At 42.1% G+C, this 17,486-nt stretch overlaps 1 pseudogene; it reads left to right on the top strand.

Annotated features, from left to right (window-relative positions):
• The window catches only part of LOC112070471 (semaphorin-5A-like), a 146,710-nt pseudogene that overhangs the window by 85,272 nt on the left and 43,952 nt on the right, over positions 1 to 17,486 (top strand).

A 17,486-nucleotide genomic window follows, 5' to 3' on the forward strand; every position in this document is an offset into this window, starting at 1 on the left:
TCCTTCACATAGAAACTGTAATCTCTATGTACCACGATCGAACAGAGACTATACACCGCTAGTTGAAAGTTCCATTCCTTCTACTTTCCGGAGGATTTGTTGAAAATGATGCAAATGCTTGCCTGGCAACATTTTCTCTGAATAGAGCAGGCTCCATACCCACTTGACACTCCCTTTTCCAATGACCAATAGTCCCACACCTAAAACAGGACTCGGTCTCCCTACGCTTTGATGCTTTTCAGCTACGTTTCTTTGTCTTATCTTGGCCATTGAAACTATAGTTAGTGCTTTTTTCTATGGCCCTATTAACCCCTCGCACGTCTGCGAGGTGAGCGGAGTCATATTCCACTCTCAAAACATTGTCTTGAATTAAATCTACTACCCCCGCAATTACCGTTTTGATCACAGGGTTCAACCCCGTCATCAAAGCAGAAGCGCAAATTCTATCAATACACTCCCATTTCCAGTCCTTCTGTATTAGCGTACTGGTGTTACACTTTCTCGGTTTATCGTTATGCATTTTCTGTTGATAGAATGCTGACATCAAAACGCTGGTATATTGAGCTTTTGATTCTGGTTTTATGTCTTTGTGCCAAGTCATAATTGCCTCCCTGAATTCTTTATTTGATTTGAATTCTCCGTCAGCAGGAAAATGTTGTCCAATTTTATCTAATTTGCTAAAATGTTCCCATATTCCAGGTGAATTGGTAGAATGCTCGTGTGCTTCTTTAAGCACCTCCATGTCTTTATTAAATTCCGCTATCTCTATATTACAGGGAGAAACGGGTCCGTTTGTCGCCATATCAATAGTTATTATTCCCTAAACACTCCCGACGGTGTCCAGGGTATCTTAGATTCCTTAACTCCCGTCTATTATACACACCTTCTATTAAATATTTTCTAAGATAGCACTACACACTTCCCCGGATAATAATTAATTGGTCACGGCACTTAATACCTTGTATTAGAACCGATACCATAAACATCTGCGAACCTATTACTGGAGAATACGGACAGGACTTCATGTCCTATTCCAGTACTTCCTCAAATATCACTATTATTGATAATCCACATCATCTCTCACCACGCCCTCTCCCCATAGGGCATCAACCAACCTCTCTCCATATTGATACTGCTACTACACTACTGCTACTAAACAGTGTTCGAATATCCTATTTTTTCTTTTTGTTTTTTAACTCACTATTTTCTAGAACTCTCGTCTTAAACAAAAAAAACTCACTGCAACTGGGACTTTTCTTCTATTTACAGATCTCGCAGAGATATACCACCACTAGGGATCTATCCTTCAGGGAACCTACCCTTCATGTATATTAGCCTGGCTCTTATATTTTATCTGGATCTCGCAGAGGAAAACATCCACTTGGGATATATTCTTAAAAGGAACCTACCCTTCATTAATAGTAATCACAGGTATTACCCCTCTGTGATTTACTATTGACTTTATAGTACTAGCAGGAACCAACCTACTAGGGAGTTACCCCCTAGGACTTACCCTACAGGTACCAGCCTGTATGAGTTTACCTTTCGGGCCTTACCATTTACTAGAAAGCTACGACCGGTCGTTACACAATGGGCCGATAAAATTAAACTTTGGCTCTCCAGGTCCGTATCCCATAATTAGTTCAGCCAACGATTCTCATCTCCCCAAGATGTCAAAATGAGTGGAAACAGTGTCACGACTCCTACCGAAGGTAGCTCCCTTTCCTGTTCGGGTGGCGCTCGGCGGTCGTCGTCACCGGCCTACTAGCTGCCACTGATCCCTTTTCCCCTTTTCTGTTTATTGGTTTCACCTGTGTTTGTTTTAGGCTGATTGGTTGGGCTTTATTTACCGGGATTGTTCGATGTACATGTGTACACGTCTGTGTGTCACGGTTTTCCCATGTGTTTGGGTTTTTTGCTGGACTGTTTTAGTCCCCCGTGTTTGGGGCATTTGTTTTGGTTGGCGTATGTTCACCGTTGTGGTGCATTAAAAGTTAGCACTACCCTGAACTCTCTGCTTCCTGTGCCTGACTTCTCACCCACTACACCCCGGGCGGTACAAACAGATATAGGAACTAGCCTACCTTGTCTGTTGCCAGCTCTGCTCCACTCATCTGGACTCTTTGGTTTGACTACAAATCGTGGTGAACTCCTGGCTAGCTTGCCATCTGTTAGGTTCTTATATATCAGAGTAAATAACCCACAGACACTAGAGTAGCTTTAACCAAGTTTAAATCTTCCCAAAGGTTCTGTACAGCTGTAATTCAGACAACCCAACATTTGTCCCATCCAGATATTTATATCCCACTTAAGACACTCCTCCTTCTCTCCAATCCCTACATGTTATGGTCTTACAGGAAGAGAGTAAAGTGGGTAACAGGATACCAAACCTTTAATACTCCCTTATGAGAATCTGTCTACACCTCCTGACCTAAACCGCTCCTTCATCTAATCCACAGATGTCAATCAGTCTTTCCTGTATCAACACGGTGCTCTGCTCCCATCCCTCAACACATTCCAACACATTCCAACACATTCCACAGCTTTTTGTCTTTCTACAGAGACCCAGTCTCTTTTACTATACTAAGCGTCTGATCTATCATGTCTTTAATATCTCGATATTCAAAATGTCGAATCCAACAGTACAGTCTTGTCCCATCGCTGCAACTCCCCTACGGACTCGGTAGAGGTGAAGGTCGAAGGCCATGCGTCGCCGAAACACAACCCTGCCAAGCCGCATTGCTTCTTGACACACCGCTTGCTTAACCCAGAAGCCAGCCGCACCAATGTGTTGGAAGAAACACTGTCTAACTGACGACCGAGGTCAGCTTGCAGGCCCCTGGCCCGCCACAAGGAGTTGCTAGAGCATGATGAAACATGGAAATCCCGGCCGGCCAAACCCTCCCCTAACCCGGACAACGCTGGGCCAATTGTGAGCCGCCCCATGGGTCTCCAGGTCCTACTGTTGGGAGACGAAGTGGATTAGGTCCTACTGTTGGGAGAAGGAGTGGAGCAGGCCCTATTGTCGGGAGAAGGAGTGGAGCTGGCCCTACTGTCGGGAGAAGGAGTGGAGCAGGCCCTATTGTCGGGAGAAGGAGTGAAGCTGGCCCAACTGTCGGGAGAAGGAGTGGAGCAGGTCCTACTTTCGGAGGGGGGGGAGAAGTGAGCAGCTCCTACTGTCGGGAGGAGGAGTGGAGCAGGTCATACTGTTGGGAAAAGGTCCTATTGTCGGGAGAAGGAGTGGAGCAGGCTACTTTCGGGAGAAGAAGTGGAGCAGCCTCCGACTTCGGAGGAGTGGAGCAGGTCATACTGTTGGGAGAAGGTGTGGAGCAGGTCCTATTGTCGGGAGAAGGAGTGGAGCAGGTCCTACTGTCAGGAGAAGGAGTGGAGCAGGTCCTGCTGTCGGGAGAAGGAGTGGAGCTGGCCCTACTGTCGGGGGAAGGAGTGGAGCAGGTCCTACTGTCGGGAGAAGGAGTGGAGCAGGTCCTGCTGTCGGGAGAAGTAGTGGATCAGGTCCTACTGTTGGGAGAAGGAGTGGCGCAGGTCCTACTGTCGGGAGAAGGAGTGGAGCAGGTCCTGCTGTCGGGAGAAGTAGTGGATCAGGTCCTACTGTTGGGAGAAGGAATGGAGGAGCAGGTCCTACTGTCGGAAGAAGGAGGAGCAACGGGGGAAAACCAAAAAATGACATGCGCTCCTAAAACTGGTTATAACTTCAGTTCTGTTATGATGTTAAGATTCTATCACTGACAGTGTGTTACATAGACTTATTTAAGAAAGGTCAAGGACTGAGGGGGGGCATGACTTTAAAAATGGCAGAGTAATAATTGTTTTAATTCAGCTGTCCAAATGACCTCTTTAGCAGTTCTGGTGTTAAAGCTCTGTGGTCTTTATTGATGACACAGAGAATGTTGTATGACTGGAAAGGCTTGCAGTTCTCAGGGCTAGCAGGCTAAACAGATTGACTGATTGAATTTATTAGACAATAAAAAAGAAAAAGAAACATAATTAAGGTGGTGACGATGACGCCTCCACATACAAATTTTCTATTTTCGCCTAAAATGACATACCCAAATGTAGCTGCTCAGGACCTGAGGCAAGGATATGCATATTCTTTATAACATTTGAAAGGAAATACTTTGAAGTTCGTAGAAATGTGAAGTGAATGTAGGAGAATATAACACATTAGATCTGGTAAAAGATAATACAAAGAAAAAAACATGCATTTTTTTTTTGTACCATCGTCTTTGAAATGCAAGAGAATGGCCATAATGTATTATTCCAGCCCAGGTGCAATTTAGATTTTGGCCACTAGATGGCAGCTGTGTATAGCATACTATGCCATACAATACTATACCATACCATACGATACCGTACTATACCATACCATACCGTACAATACTATACTATACTAAAACTAAACCATATCATGCTATACCATACCATACTATACCATATCATACTACATTATACCATGCCAAACTATACCATACTATACTATACCATACAGTGCAATGCTATACTATACCATTCTTTACTAGACCATATCATGCTATACCACACCATACCATGCCATATCCTACTATGTCATACCATACTATACCATACTATACCAGACCATATCATACCATACTATATCATACTATACTATACCATACTATACAGTACTATACCATACCCTACTATACTATACCATACTATACAGTACTATATCATATCATACTATACTATACCATACCGTACTCTACCATACCGTACTATACCGTACTATACCATACTATACCATATCATGCTATACCATACCATACCGTATCATGCCATACCATATCGTGCCATACTATATATATATATATATATCTTTATTTTTGTAAATTATTGAACCTTTATTTAACTAGGCAAGTCAGTTAAGAACAAATTCTTATTTACAATGACGGCCTACCGGGGAACAGTGGGTTAGTTGCCTTGTTCAGGTACAGAACGACAGATTTTTACCTTTCGGTTACTGGCCCAATGCTCTGACCACTATACTGCCTGCCGCCCCACTATACTCTACTATACTATACTATACTATACTATACTATACTATACTATACTATACTATACTATACAGTAAGTACCTATTTCCACTCACCCTACTACTGTTTAACTGTGCTGTCCATTGGTTAGTATTAGCCTGCCTGCTTGAACCTCCTGCTGATAAGAGAGACAGATGAGTGTCACTCACACACAAACACACAAACACAAACATAAACACACACACACACAAACCAACGCACGCTTCTGGACAAGACAATATTTACTCGCTACGCGCTTCAGCACTCGGCGTTCCGTTCTGTGAGCTTGTGTGGCCTACCACTTCGCGGCTGAGCCGTTGTTGCTCCTAGATGTTTCGACTTATAACAGCACTTGCAGTTGACCGGGGCAGATCTCAGAAATTTGACTTGTCGGAAAGGTGGTGTCCTATGACGGTGCCACGTTGAAAGTCACTGAGGTCTTCAGTAAGGCCATTCTAATGTCAATATTTGTCTATGGAGATTGCATGGCTGTGTGCTAGATTTTATACACATGTCCACAATGGGTGTGGCTGAAATAGACGTATCCACTAATTTGAAACGGTGTCCACATACTTTTGTATATATATATTGTATTATATAGATCAGTCCTTTCGGGAGTCCAGATAATTTATTTATAAACCCTATCATTGGATGGTTCAGTAGTTGAGTTCCCCAAGGGACTCCAGAGGCCAGCATAGCTGACCTAAGTTGTAAATATAGAAAAAAAAGGAGTTGTTTGGTAATGTGTCTGTATCTTACAGAACTTGGAATATTCTCAAACCATTACTGTCCATGATATCGGCAAGGGTGCAGATTCCACATTTGGTCCATTGGGGGGATGCAAAAGGTCACCTTCCAGATCTCAAGGCATTATTGTGAAATATTGGAGTATGGGCATGCCATTTTGATTCACAGTTACATTGTTTTTCAATTTTGTGCCAAATAGAGATTGTGTGAGCAATAACAGCACTAAAGCGTAGTTTGCATTGCTTAAGGGATATATCAGTGAAGATCCATCTCTTCCAGGACAGTAGGAGACACCAATGGTTTTATCTAAGGAAGGAAATATATCTACACCCAAATATTTAAAATTGTTGGGATTCCATAAGTAGAGATGGAGTCCCCCATCGAGGACTCGAGAGGCAGTAGAGCTCATTTGGTTAGATTCATTTTATAACTCGAGGTTAAGCTGAATTGATGTATGATCTTCAATGCGTTAGGGATCGATTGAGATACATTGTCTAGATATACTGTAGTAAAATGTAATCTGCGTAAAATGAGATAAAGTGATTTGAGAGAAATTGGTGTTATTTCTTTCGACTGATGAATTGCCTGGGACAGGTGTTCCATGGATAATAAGAAAAGCAAAGGTGAAGTTGGATCGCCTTGTCTGCTGCTTCTAGTGATTCTGAACGGAGCAGAGCAGATATTACCTGTTATAATTTTGGCTGAGGGATTGGCATACAGCATTTTAATCATATGAATGAAATTGGAGCCAATTCCATATGTTCCAAGACAGACCAGAGATATGACCATTATTTTCTATCAAAATATTTTTCTGAATCGAGAGATAATACAGCCCAAGGAACTGATGTTTCTGATGAAGCATCTAAGATATGTAGACTATATCCCAATTGACAAGGATGCTGCCTTTTGAGGCACCATTTCTAGGCAGGATGTCAAAATTGGCATGTCTAAAGCCCAAGGTACCTTAAAATCGTGCCTTCTAACGCGCCTTCATTCGGGCGGTTTTGAAGGCAGCATCCAATGTATCCTTCCCTGGAGAGGCTATACAGAAGAATAAGCAATAACTGTGAGTATAACATTAATTTGTTAAACAAATTATGTTCAAATGTTCAACATATTACTTTCATATGAATTTTAAATGTTGAGTAACTGTTGTTTATCAGCCTGTTGCCAAGTCGGACGCGATAGCTAGCTATCGTTAGAAAGGCGATCTACTTATCAGCTGTTTAGAGATGAACTAATGAGCTAACTAGGCCTAATCGTAGATTTAGCAATGTTTCAATTCTGAAGTTTTTAAACTTGCCAACAAGCTAAACTTGCTAGCTTGTGTTTCGCCGCATTGCATTGCCTTGGCAGGAGAAAACAGTCATGCCTAATTCTAGGTAAAACATGTTTAAAATGTTAACAACATCTGATGAACATTTTTGGAAATGCAGCAAGCTGTGTTCAGTTCAATCTAGGCTTGCCAGCCAGCCAAGTTATTTGTGCATTCTGTTGATGTCTGTTTAGCTAATGTTAGCTAACTTTTTCTTGTCACTTTCCCTTCCCCTATTGTGTTGTACGATTGGGTTTGGTGGTACTAGTTAAAATTAGTGGCTGTTATTCTACTCTTACTGTTAACAACGGACCAAGCCTAAAAATATGCAAAACTGTTAACAATTAGATTGCACATTAATAAAGGTAGTTGTGGCTTCAACAACATGAACCAGTACTGAAATTTGAGCAGTGAGGTTACTTTCTCCCCCATTGTCTCTGCTTGTTCCAGGTTGAAGGACATCTCACCCTGACACCCTGCAGATCTATTGAACTTGTTGGGAACCTCCCAGCCACCAAGATAATCACCATATCTCAGGATTTTATTAAGGAGTGTGCAACATCTTAATGAATGTTAAATATAAATAGATTCACCCATATTATTGTTTATGATGCAGATGTGTCAGGACATTTTAATGTATTAAGCTCATTCTAAAATACAGATGTGATTTGTTTTGTCCCAGAGGATTGCACTGCGTGCAAGTCTTCAATTTAGACCACATTTAGTTAAATGAGGTGTTAGTGAAGGGCTGGAACAAAAACCTGTAAACTCCTGTCCTATGTATAAAAAAACATGTAGCTGTCATGACTACATTTGCCCTCATGTACTTAACAAGGCTTATGAATGCTGGAGGTTCATCTCTGTGTCATGTCCCTCACTTGGGAATTAACTATTTTGTACAATGGACTGTGTTTTAAGGGCTCATGTACAGATACAGGAAAACCAATAACAAATTGAACATTTATTAAAAATGACAAGTGTTGACGTCTCCCCGTGTTTCTGGTTTTGAGGCTTGGGCATCTATCTGGTGACAGCAGTTCATCTGTTCATTAGCACCTGTCACGTTCCTGACCTGTTTTCTCTTGTTTTATATGTATTTATTGGTCAGGGCGTGAGTGTTGGGTGGGCAGTCTATGTTTTCTATTTCTATGTTGGGTTTTGTGTTCGGCCTGGTATGATTCTCAATTAGAGACAGGTGTGTATCGTTTGTCTCTGATTGAGAGTCATACTWAGGCAGCCWGGGTTTCACYKGTGTTTTGTGGGTGTTTGTTTCCTGTGTTAGCGTTTGGGCCACACAGGACTGTTGSAGGTTAGTCACGTTYGTTGTTTTGTTTATTTGTAGTGTTTGTTGGTTTGCCATTAAAATCATGAATACCTCCTACTCCGCATCTTGGTCCGATCCATGCTCCTCCTCGTCTGAGGAGGAGAACGACATTGACAGCCGTTACAGCACCAATCCCCTACACGGAGAGAGAAAGGAATCAATAATATTACAATGCTCTATTTATTGATATGCATTTATATACAGTACCAGTCAAAAGTTTGGACACACATACTCATTCCAGGGATTTTCTTAATTTGACTATTTTCTACCTTGTAGTATAATAGTGAAGACATCAAACTTATGAAATAACACATATGGAATCAGGTAGTAACCAAAAAAGTGTTAAACTCATCAATAAAGTGTTAAACAAGCTACCCTTTGCCTTGATGACAGCTTTGCACACTCTTGGCATTCTCTCAACCAGCTTCATGAGTTAGTCACCTGTAATGCATTTCCCATTAACAGGTGTGCCTTGTTAAAAGTTAATTTGTGGAAATTCTTTCCTTCTTAATGCAGTTGAGGCAATCAGTTGTGCTGTGACAAGGTATGGTTGGTATACAGAAGATATCCCTATTAGGTAAAAGACCAAGTTCATATTATGGGAAGAACAGCTCAAATAAGCAAAGAGAAACGACAGGCCATCGTTACTTTAAGACATGAAGGTCAGGCAATCCGGAAAATTCCAAGAACTTTGAACGTTTCTTCAAGTGCAGTCGCAAAAACCATCAGCAGTTATGATGAAACTGGCTCTCATGAGGACCGCCACAGGAAAGGAAGACCCTGAGGTACTTCTGCAGCAGAGGATAAGTTCATTAGTTACCAGCCTCAGAAATTGCAGCCCAAATAAATGTTTCTCAGAGTTCAAGTAACAGACACATCTCAACATCAACTGTTCAGAGGAGACTGTGTGAATCAGGCCTTCATGGTCAAATTGCTGCAAAGAAACCACTACTAAAGGACACCAATAAGAAGAAGAGAATTGTTTGGGCCAAGAAACACGAGCAATGGACATTAGACCGGTGTAAATCAATCTTTGGTCTGATGAGTCCAAATTTGAGATTTTTGGTATGGATGTGTGGTGTCGTGGAAATATCAGTACTGAGAGAGACTTTGGCATATCTTCAAACAATCATATTTATTTAATATCAATTAATTATTGCAATAATGAAACCGTCGACACCACACTCTGAAGTGTGTGTTGCCGAGTGCTTAGAATCATACATAGTATACTGGGTCTTTATATAGAATACCTCAAAATGCTTAGTCATGGCTGGCTCCACCCCTCCCATGCAGATTGGGGCACCATAAACCACCCATTCATCCTGTCGTTTATCTGCACGGGGGGGTGTTACTTTACTCCTCCAGGTTAAGTTTCCCAGATGGAAGGATGAGAACAAACAATGAGATGTCTCTTCTATTCCTTCAGGCTCTCTCTATCTCGAGTCACACACACACACCACATCTTATCTACGAATGCAGGCTCAGTCAAACCGGAGACATATGTGTCACATGCACCACTAATCATATAATAGAATGTGGCTGTAAAGTTTCTTATCACCAAGCCATCACTTAATCAGTTGCCTGCCCAAGCTTCAAAAGACTCCTCTCAGTTAACTCAGAAAGGGAGAGAGTTCTAAGAACCTTACTCTATTTCCTTAAACAACTATTTGGTGCATAAACATAACATAATCTTGTAATTCTGCTCCCACAGTGGTTCCCACTGTGAAACATGGAGGAGGAGGTGTGATTGTGTGTGGTGCTTTACTGGTGACACTGTCAGTGATGTATTTAGAATTCAAGGCACACTTTACCAGCATGGCTACCACAGCATTCTGCTGCGATCCGCCATCCCATCTGGTTTGCGCTTAGTGGGACTATCATTTGTTTTTCAACAGGACAATGACCCAACACACCTCCAGGCTGTGTAATGGCTATTTTACCAAGAAGGAGAGTGATTGAGTGCTGCATCAGATGACCTGGCCTCCACAATCACCCGACCTCAACCCAATTGAGATGGTTTGGGATGAGTTGGACCACAGAGCGAAAGAAAACCAACACACAAGTGCTCAGCATATGTGGCAAGTCCTTCAAGACTGTTAGAAAAGCCTTCCAGGTGAAGCTGGTTGAGAGAATGCCAAGAGTGTGCAAAGCTGTCATCAAGGCAAAGAGTGGCTACTTTAAAGAATCTCAAATCTCAAATAAATGTTGATTTGTTTAACACTTTTGTGCTTACTACAAGATCCCGTATGTTATTTCACACTTTTTATGTCCTCACTATCATTCTACAATGCAAAAAAGAGTAAAATATAGAAAAACCTTTGAATGAATAGGTGTGTCCAAACTTTTGACTGGTAAGGTAGTTATATCGTACATGTTATCCTTTATCACATGCCAGTATTTGTTTTGCATCCAAAGCATTTAGCTTACGTTAAGTTGAGGTAGCCTTGGCCTTATCTAGTTGGAGTGCATCAAATCAAATCAAATTTTGTTAGTCACTTGTGCCAAATACAACAGGTGTAGACCTTACAGTGAAATGCTTACTTTCAAGCCCCTAACCGACAGTGCAGTTTTAAAAAATACGGATAAGAATAAGAGATACAAGTTATGGCATTATGGTGTTGAACGCTGAGCTGTAGTCAATAAATAGCTTTCTCACATAGGTGTTCATTTTGTCCAGGTGGCAAAGGGCAGTGTGGAGTGCAATAGAGATTGCGTCATCTGTGGATCTGTTAGGGCGGTATGCAAATTGGAGTTGGTCTAGGGTTTCTGGGATAATGGTGTTGATGTGAGCCATGACACTGATGTTCAGTTGTGTATTCGTTGATAACTAATATTGAAAGGTGATACTCCCTGTTCACTCATGACTGTACTGCCAGGCACGACTTCAACACCATCATTAAGTTTGCCGATGACACAACAGTGGTAGGCCTGATCACCGACAACGACGAGACAGCCTATAGGGAGGAGGTCAGAGACCTGGCCATGTGGTGCCAGCACAACAACCTCTCCCTCAACGTGATCAAGACTAAGGAGATGATTGTTGCACTACAGGAAAAAGAGGACCGAGCACGCCCCCATTCTCATCGACCTGGCTGCTGTGGAGCAGGTTGAAAGCTTCAAGTTCCTTGGTGTCCACTTCACCAACAAACTGACATGGTCCAAGCGCACCAAGACAGTCGTGAAGAGGGCACGACAAAACCTATTCCCCTCAGGAGACTGAAAAGATTTGGCATGGGTCCTCATATCCTCAAAAGGTTCTACAGCTGCACCATCGAGAGCATCCTGACTGGTTGTATCATTGTCTGGTATGGCACCTGCTCGGCCTCTGACCACAATGCAGTGTATACGGCCCAGTACGGTACATCACTTGGGCCAAGCTTCCTGCCATCCAGGACCTCTATACCAGACGGTGTCAGAGGAAGGCCCTAAGAATTGTCAAATACTCTAGCTATCCTAGTCATAGACTGTTCTCTCTGCTACCGCACGGCAAGCGGTACCGGAGCGCCAAGTCTAAGTCCAAGAGACTTCTAAACAGCTTCTACCCCCAAGCCATAAGACTCCTGAACATCTAATCAAATTGCTACCCAGACTACTGATGGCTACCCAGACCCAGACCCTCCCCCGCCCACCTACTCTCTGTTTATTATCTATGCATAGTCACTTTAATAACTCTACCTACATGTACATATTACCTCAATTACCTCGACTAACCTGTGCCCCCACACATTGACTCTGTACCGTAACACCCTGTATATAGTCTCCACATTGACTCTGTACCGTAACACCCTGTATATAGTCTCCACATTGACTCTGTACCGTAACACCCTGTATATAGTCTCCACATTGACTCTGTACCGTAACACCCAGTATATAGTCTCCACATTGACTCTGTACCGTAACACCCTGTATATTTTCTCGCTATTGTTATTTTACTGCTGCTCTTTAACTACTTTACCTTAATATCTTATTCGTATTTTTTAATCTGCATTGTTGGTTAAGGGCGTTTAAGTAAGCATTTCACTGTAAGGTGAAATACCTGTTGTATTCAGCGCCTGTGACTAATACAATTTGTTTTGATTTGATTTCATAATATGCAAGGGTGTGATAGTTGTGTGAATGAATCATTCACAAATACATTAGCAGCTCTAATGCATTATTCATTTCACAGTGAAACACCACTATTCTGGCTATTCATCTTTCTTAAACAGATTGTAAAAAAAAAAAAAAAGGATCTCCCCAAAAATCGTATAGCGTACGTATAGTGCATGCAAGCACGTCTGTCCTCAACAATGGAGCAGCAGACCAAGCATTATGTGAGAGGAGGAACTGTACCGTGTAGGATAATTGTTCTGGGCGGTGTCAACTTCATTCATGAACAGGCACTGAGGAGATCGATTATTTTACTTGTTAACTTGTTATTCATGTCAGATATTTCCATTTTGGATAGTTATTCACTGAATTGCTAGCACTAGTTGCTCACACTGCTACGGCGTCTACAATGTAAACAAACGTCTCTCGCTCAGTGGAATGTGAATGCGTTGTCACTTGTTGCTGCCTTCGAATCCTGTCCCAATTGGCAGTTACCTACTGGAAATGTGCTAACTACTAAGGTAGGTGCCTTTGGTGCCAGGAAGGCAGTAGCAGGCCTTTGGATTGGGACACAGCCGTAATAGTTGACGGAGGTTATCCGAGGATAGACGCTTTTTAACAATCCCGCTTTGGTACATCAATTTTGGTAAGTAAGTCAGAAGACAGGACGAAAACATTAAAAAAAATTGTTTTAATATCTGTGTTTATCAAAGATAGGGGGCAATAGTGAGAACACTGTGTGGTATCTTTACCTTTTTTTTTTAGATATAAAAACAAAATTAGTGCTGTATTCACATCTCTCCCAAATGAACCTTTGTGAACGTCTGTATTAGTCATTTCATGCAATAGTGGACCTAATTGATTCCAAAATGTTCAATAGACCTCAGGAGGAATATCGTCCCATCCAGGCAATTTGTCTTTATTCTATCCAATGCCCTTTTGAGTTCATTAAGAGAGACTTGGGCTCCCAGCGAGGTGGCTTTTTTCTCTTAATTATCTTAGAAAGGACTTATTCTGGCTTGGTGTGGATTTACAAAGAGGTGTACAACTCTTTAAAGAAGTGGGAGAAACTTTGATTGAATTTGGGTTCTGATAGTAATTCCCCTGTTTCAGATTCAATAGTTGCTGTGTCAGCTAATTGATCATTACTTTGTAGCACGTTGGCCAGTAAACGACTGGGACGATTACCATGAAAGTAATGGTTGAATCTAACTCAATGGGTGGCAAATTCTGCTCTCTGCCTGATCAATAAACGAAGTTGTGTCTTGACTTTGGAAAGAGTAATAGCTACCTGGTCTATAAAGAGTGGTTGTTGAGAACACTCTAATACAGTTAACAACATTTACAAATCTGAAATCTTCTATAATTGTGATTTATTCAACCCAGATGCAAATGCAGTAGCATTATTTTTTAGAAACACTTTAGTTGCATCCCATAGAAACCGGGGGTCATAGTTCAATTTCAAATTGATCTCAGAATGTAGGATTCTGTAGTAATGAAGTGTTGAACCTCCATCTTGTGTCTCTTTTAGGAGATTTGGAGTTGGCAGTAGTAAGCATGGTGGTCAGACAAGCTCATTTGTTATATTTCTCTTGATGAAAGAAAATAGAGGTTTAGATAATAGTATGAAATCCATTTGTCAGAATGATTTATGCCTGTTTGAGGTGAAAGTGTACTCTTTTGCTTAAGGATTATGTGCTCGCCAGGCATCAAGGAGGTTGTAATCAGAGAGTATATACTGGAGACCCATGGTTGTGTGTGGATTGCAGTTGGTCTTGCTAGATTTGTCCCGCATGTTCAAAATGGCATTCATATCTGTCCAAATAACCAGATGGAATTCAGTTAATTCTAACAATATACTGTTCTGATAATCAGAAAACTTAGGATCATATGAATTTGGAGACGTAAACAATAATGAAGGCCATTTTCTTTCCATTATGGATACATTTAAGAAAAGTTATTCTGGCTTCTTGGTCTTTGCCTTTACCCAAGATGGTGAATTAGGGTTTCTTATGTATCATTATGATGAACACCTTTAGTTGTGTTTGGGGCTGATGAAAAGGCAGCCAGTTTGTATAAATAGTTTTCTGCTCTATGTGCGTCCTTTTGGAGCAGGTGTGTTTCTTGGAGCATTGCTATATCAATATGGTTTCYTGCATGGAGATCAAGACAGCTGCTATGTTTAATAGGACCGTTTAGGCCTTTCAAATTCCAAGAGAGAATAGCTGGTGTTGAAAGAATGTATTATTAATGATGTAATTGTTATCTTTGGTGTTAATAAGCGCATGGATGTCAAACAAAACGCAGCACCCCCAGGGACCACCACCCATTGGTCATTCCCCACAATGTCTCTTATCAATATGTCTCCTTATCGATATGCTCTCTTATTAAAGTCTCCTTATCAATTAATTCCTTATAATATCTCTCCTTATCAATATGTTCCCTATCAATATGTCTCCTTATCGATATGCCTCCTTATTAAAGTCTCCTTATCAATATGTTCCCGTATGAATATGTCTCCGTATGAATATGTCTCCTTATCAAGATGTCTCCTTTCAAGATGTCTCCTTATCAAGATGACTTTAATCAATATACTCCTTATCAATATGTCTCCTTATCAATATGTTCCTTTTCAAGATGACTCCTTATCAAGATGTCTCCTTATCAATATGTCTCCTTATCAAGATGGCTCCTTATCAATATGTCTCCATGTCTCCAGTGTGGTACCATCGACTATGGTTCCTATTTGAACCTGACAGAGAGGAACCTGCAGGATGCCCAGAAGTTCCTGCTGATGAACGAGGTGATCCAGCCGGTCCAGCCGTCCCTTACTTCATGGAGGACAACGTTCGCTTCTCCCACGTAGCTGTGGACGTGGTGCAGGGCAAAGACTGCTGTTCCACATCATCTACCTGGCTACAGGTAAAAAAAAAAAGTTTACTTCCTTGTGGGACTTCTGGTTCCCTCGAGTATAGTTCAACACGTCCCCATATGCGCACACACATGCACACACACACACACACACACACACACACACACACCCACACACACACACACACACACACACACAACACACACCACACACCACACACACAACACACACACACAACACACACACACACACACACACACACACACACAACACACACACACACACACACACACAGAAGCACAGACAATCACACACATTCAACCCTTCCCCCCCCACACACACACACACACAAGAACCACTCCCACACAAATCCCTCACTGAGAGATGGTAAACACCACTCAATCCCTCATAGAGAGATGGTAAACACCACTCAATCCCTCACTGAGAGATGGTAAACACCACTCAAACCCTCATGAGAGATGGTAAACACCACTCAATCCCTCACTGAGATGGTAAACACCATCTCAATCCTCACTGAGATGGTAAACACACTCAATCCCTCACTGAGATGGTAAACACCACTCAACCCTCACTGAGATGGTAAACACCATCAATCCCTCACTGAGATGGTAACACCACTATCCCTCACTGAGAGATGGTAAACACCACTCAATCCTCACTGAGATGGTAACACCACTCAATCCCTCACTGAGATGGTAAACACCACTCAATCCCTCACTGGATGGTAAACACCATCCCTCTACTGAGAGATGGTAAACACCACTCAATCCTCATAGAGAGATTTTAAACACCACTCAATCCCTCATAAAGAGATGGTAAACACCATTCAATCCCTCATAGAGAGATTTAAACACCATCAATCCCATAGAGAGATTTTAACACCACTCAATCCCTCATAGAGAGATTTTAAACACAACTCAATCCCTGTCAAGAGAAAGTATGGCAGTAATGAGAAAACACAGGTACAGTATGTAACAACATCAACCACACAGACAGGAAGGCTTTACCCCCTCTTAAACTGCTAGTTTAACACACCATGCTCTGTCTCACACAACCATGTTCTGTCTCATACAGCCATGTTCTGTCTCACTCTGGCATGCTCTGTCTCATTCTACCATGTTCTGTCTCATACAGCCATGTTCTGTCTCACTCTGGCATGCTCTGTCTCATTCTACCATGTTTGTCTCATACAGCCATGCTCTGTCTCATACAGCCATGCCTGTTCATACAGCCATGCTCTTGTCTCATACAGCCATGTTCTGTCTCATACTGTACCTTTGTTATTCCTGGATCCCCCTTTCCACTTTTTCTGCATCACTAGCCTGTGTGCGACTTTCTGTCTGACTCATCTGTTTGTGTGTGTGTGTGTGTGTGTGTGTGTGTGTGTGTGTGTGTGTGGTGTGTGTGTGTGTGTGTGTGTGTGTGTGTGTGTGTGTGTGTGTGTGTGTGTGTGGTGTGTGGTGTGTGGTGTTGTGTGTGTGTGTGTGTGTGTGTGTGCATTTCTGTGGATTTGTGTTTATACATGCGGGAGTGTGTCTGTGTGATCAAAGTGGCCCTGTTTCATACAGCCATGCCTGTCTCTACGCCATGTTCTGTCTCATACAGCCATGCCTGTCCTCATACAGCCATTTCTGTCTCATACAGCCATGCCCTGTCTCATACAGCATGTTCTGTCTCATACTGCCATGCTCTGTGTCATACAGCCATGTTCTGTCTCATACAGCCATCCTCTCTTATAACTGCCATGCTCTGTCTCATACTGCCATGCCTGTCTCATACAGCCATGTTCTGTCTCATACTGCCATGCTCTGTCTCATACTGCATGCTCTGTCTCATAGCCATGCTCTGTCTCATATCAGCCATGTTCCTGTCTCATACAGCCATCCTCTCTTATACTGCCATGCTCTGTCTCATACTGCCATGCCTCTGTCTCATACAGCCATGTTCCTGTCTCATACTGCCATGCTCTGTCTCATACAGCCATGCTCTGTCTCATACAACCATGCTCTGTCCTCACACAGCCATGCTCTGTCTCATACAGCCATGCTCTGTCTCATACAGCCATGC

This window comes from Salvelinus sp. IW2-2015, unplaced genomic scaffold (assembly GCF_002910315.2).
Source record: "Salvelinus sp. IW2-2015 unplaced genomic scaffold, ASM291031v2 Un_scaffold1335, whole genome shotgun sequence".
NCBI classification, from domain to species: Eukaryota; Metazoa; Chordata; class Actinopteri; order Salmoniformes; family Salmonidae; genus Salvelinus; species Salvelinus sp. IW2-2015.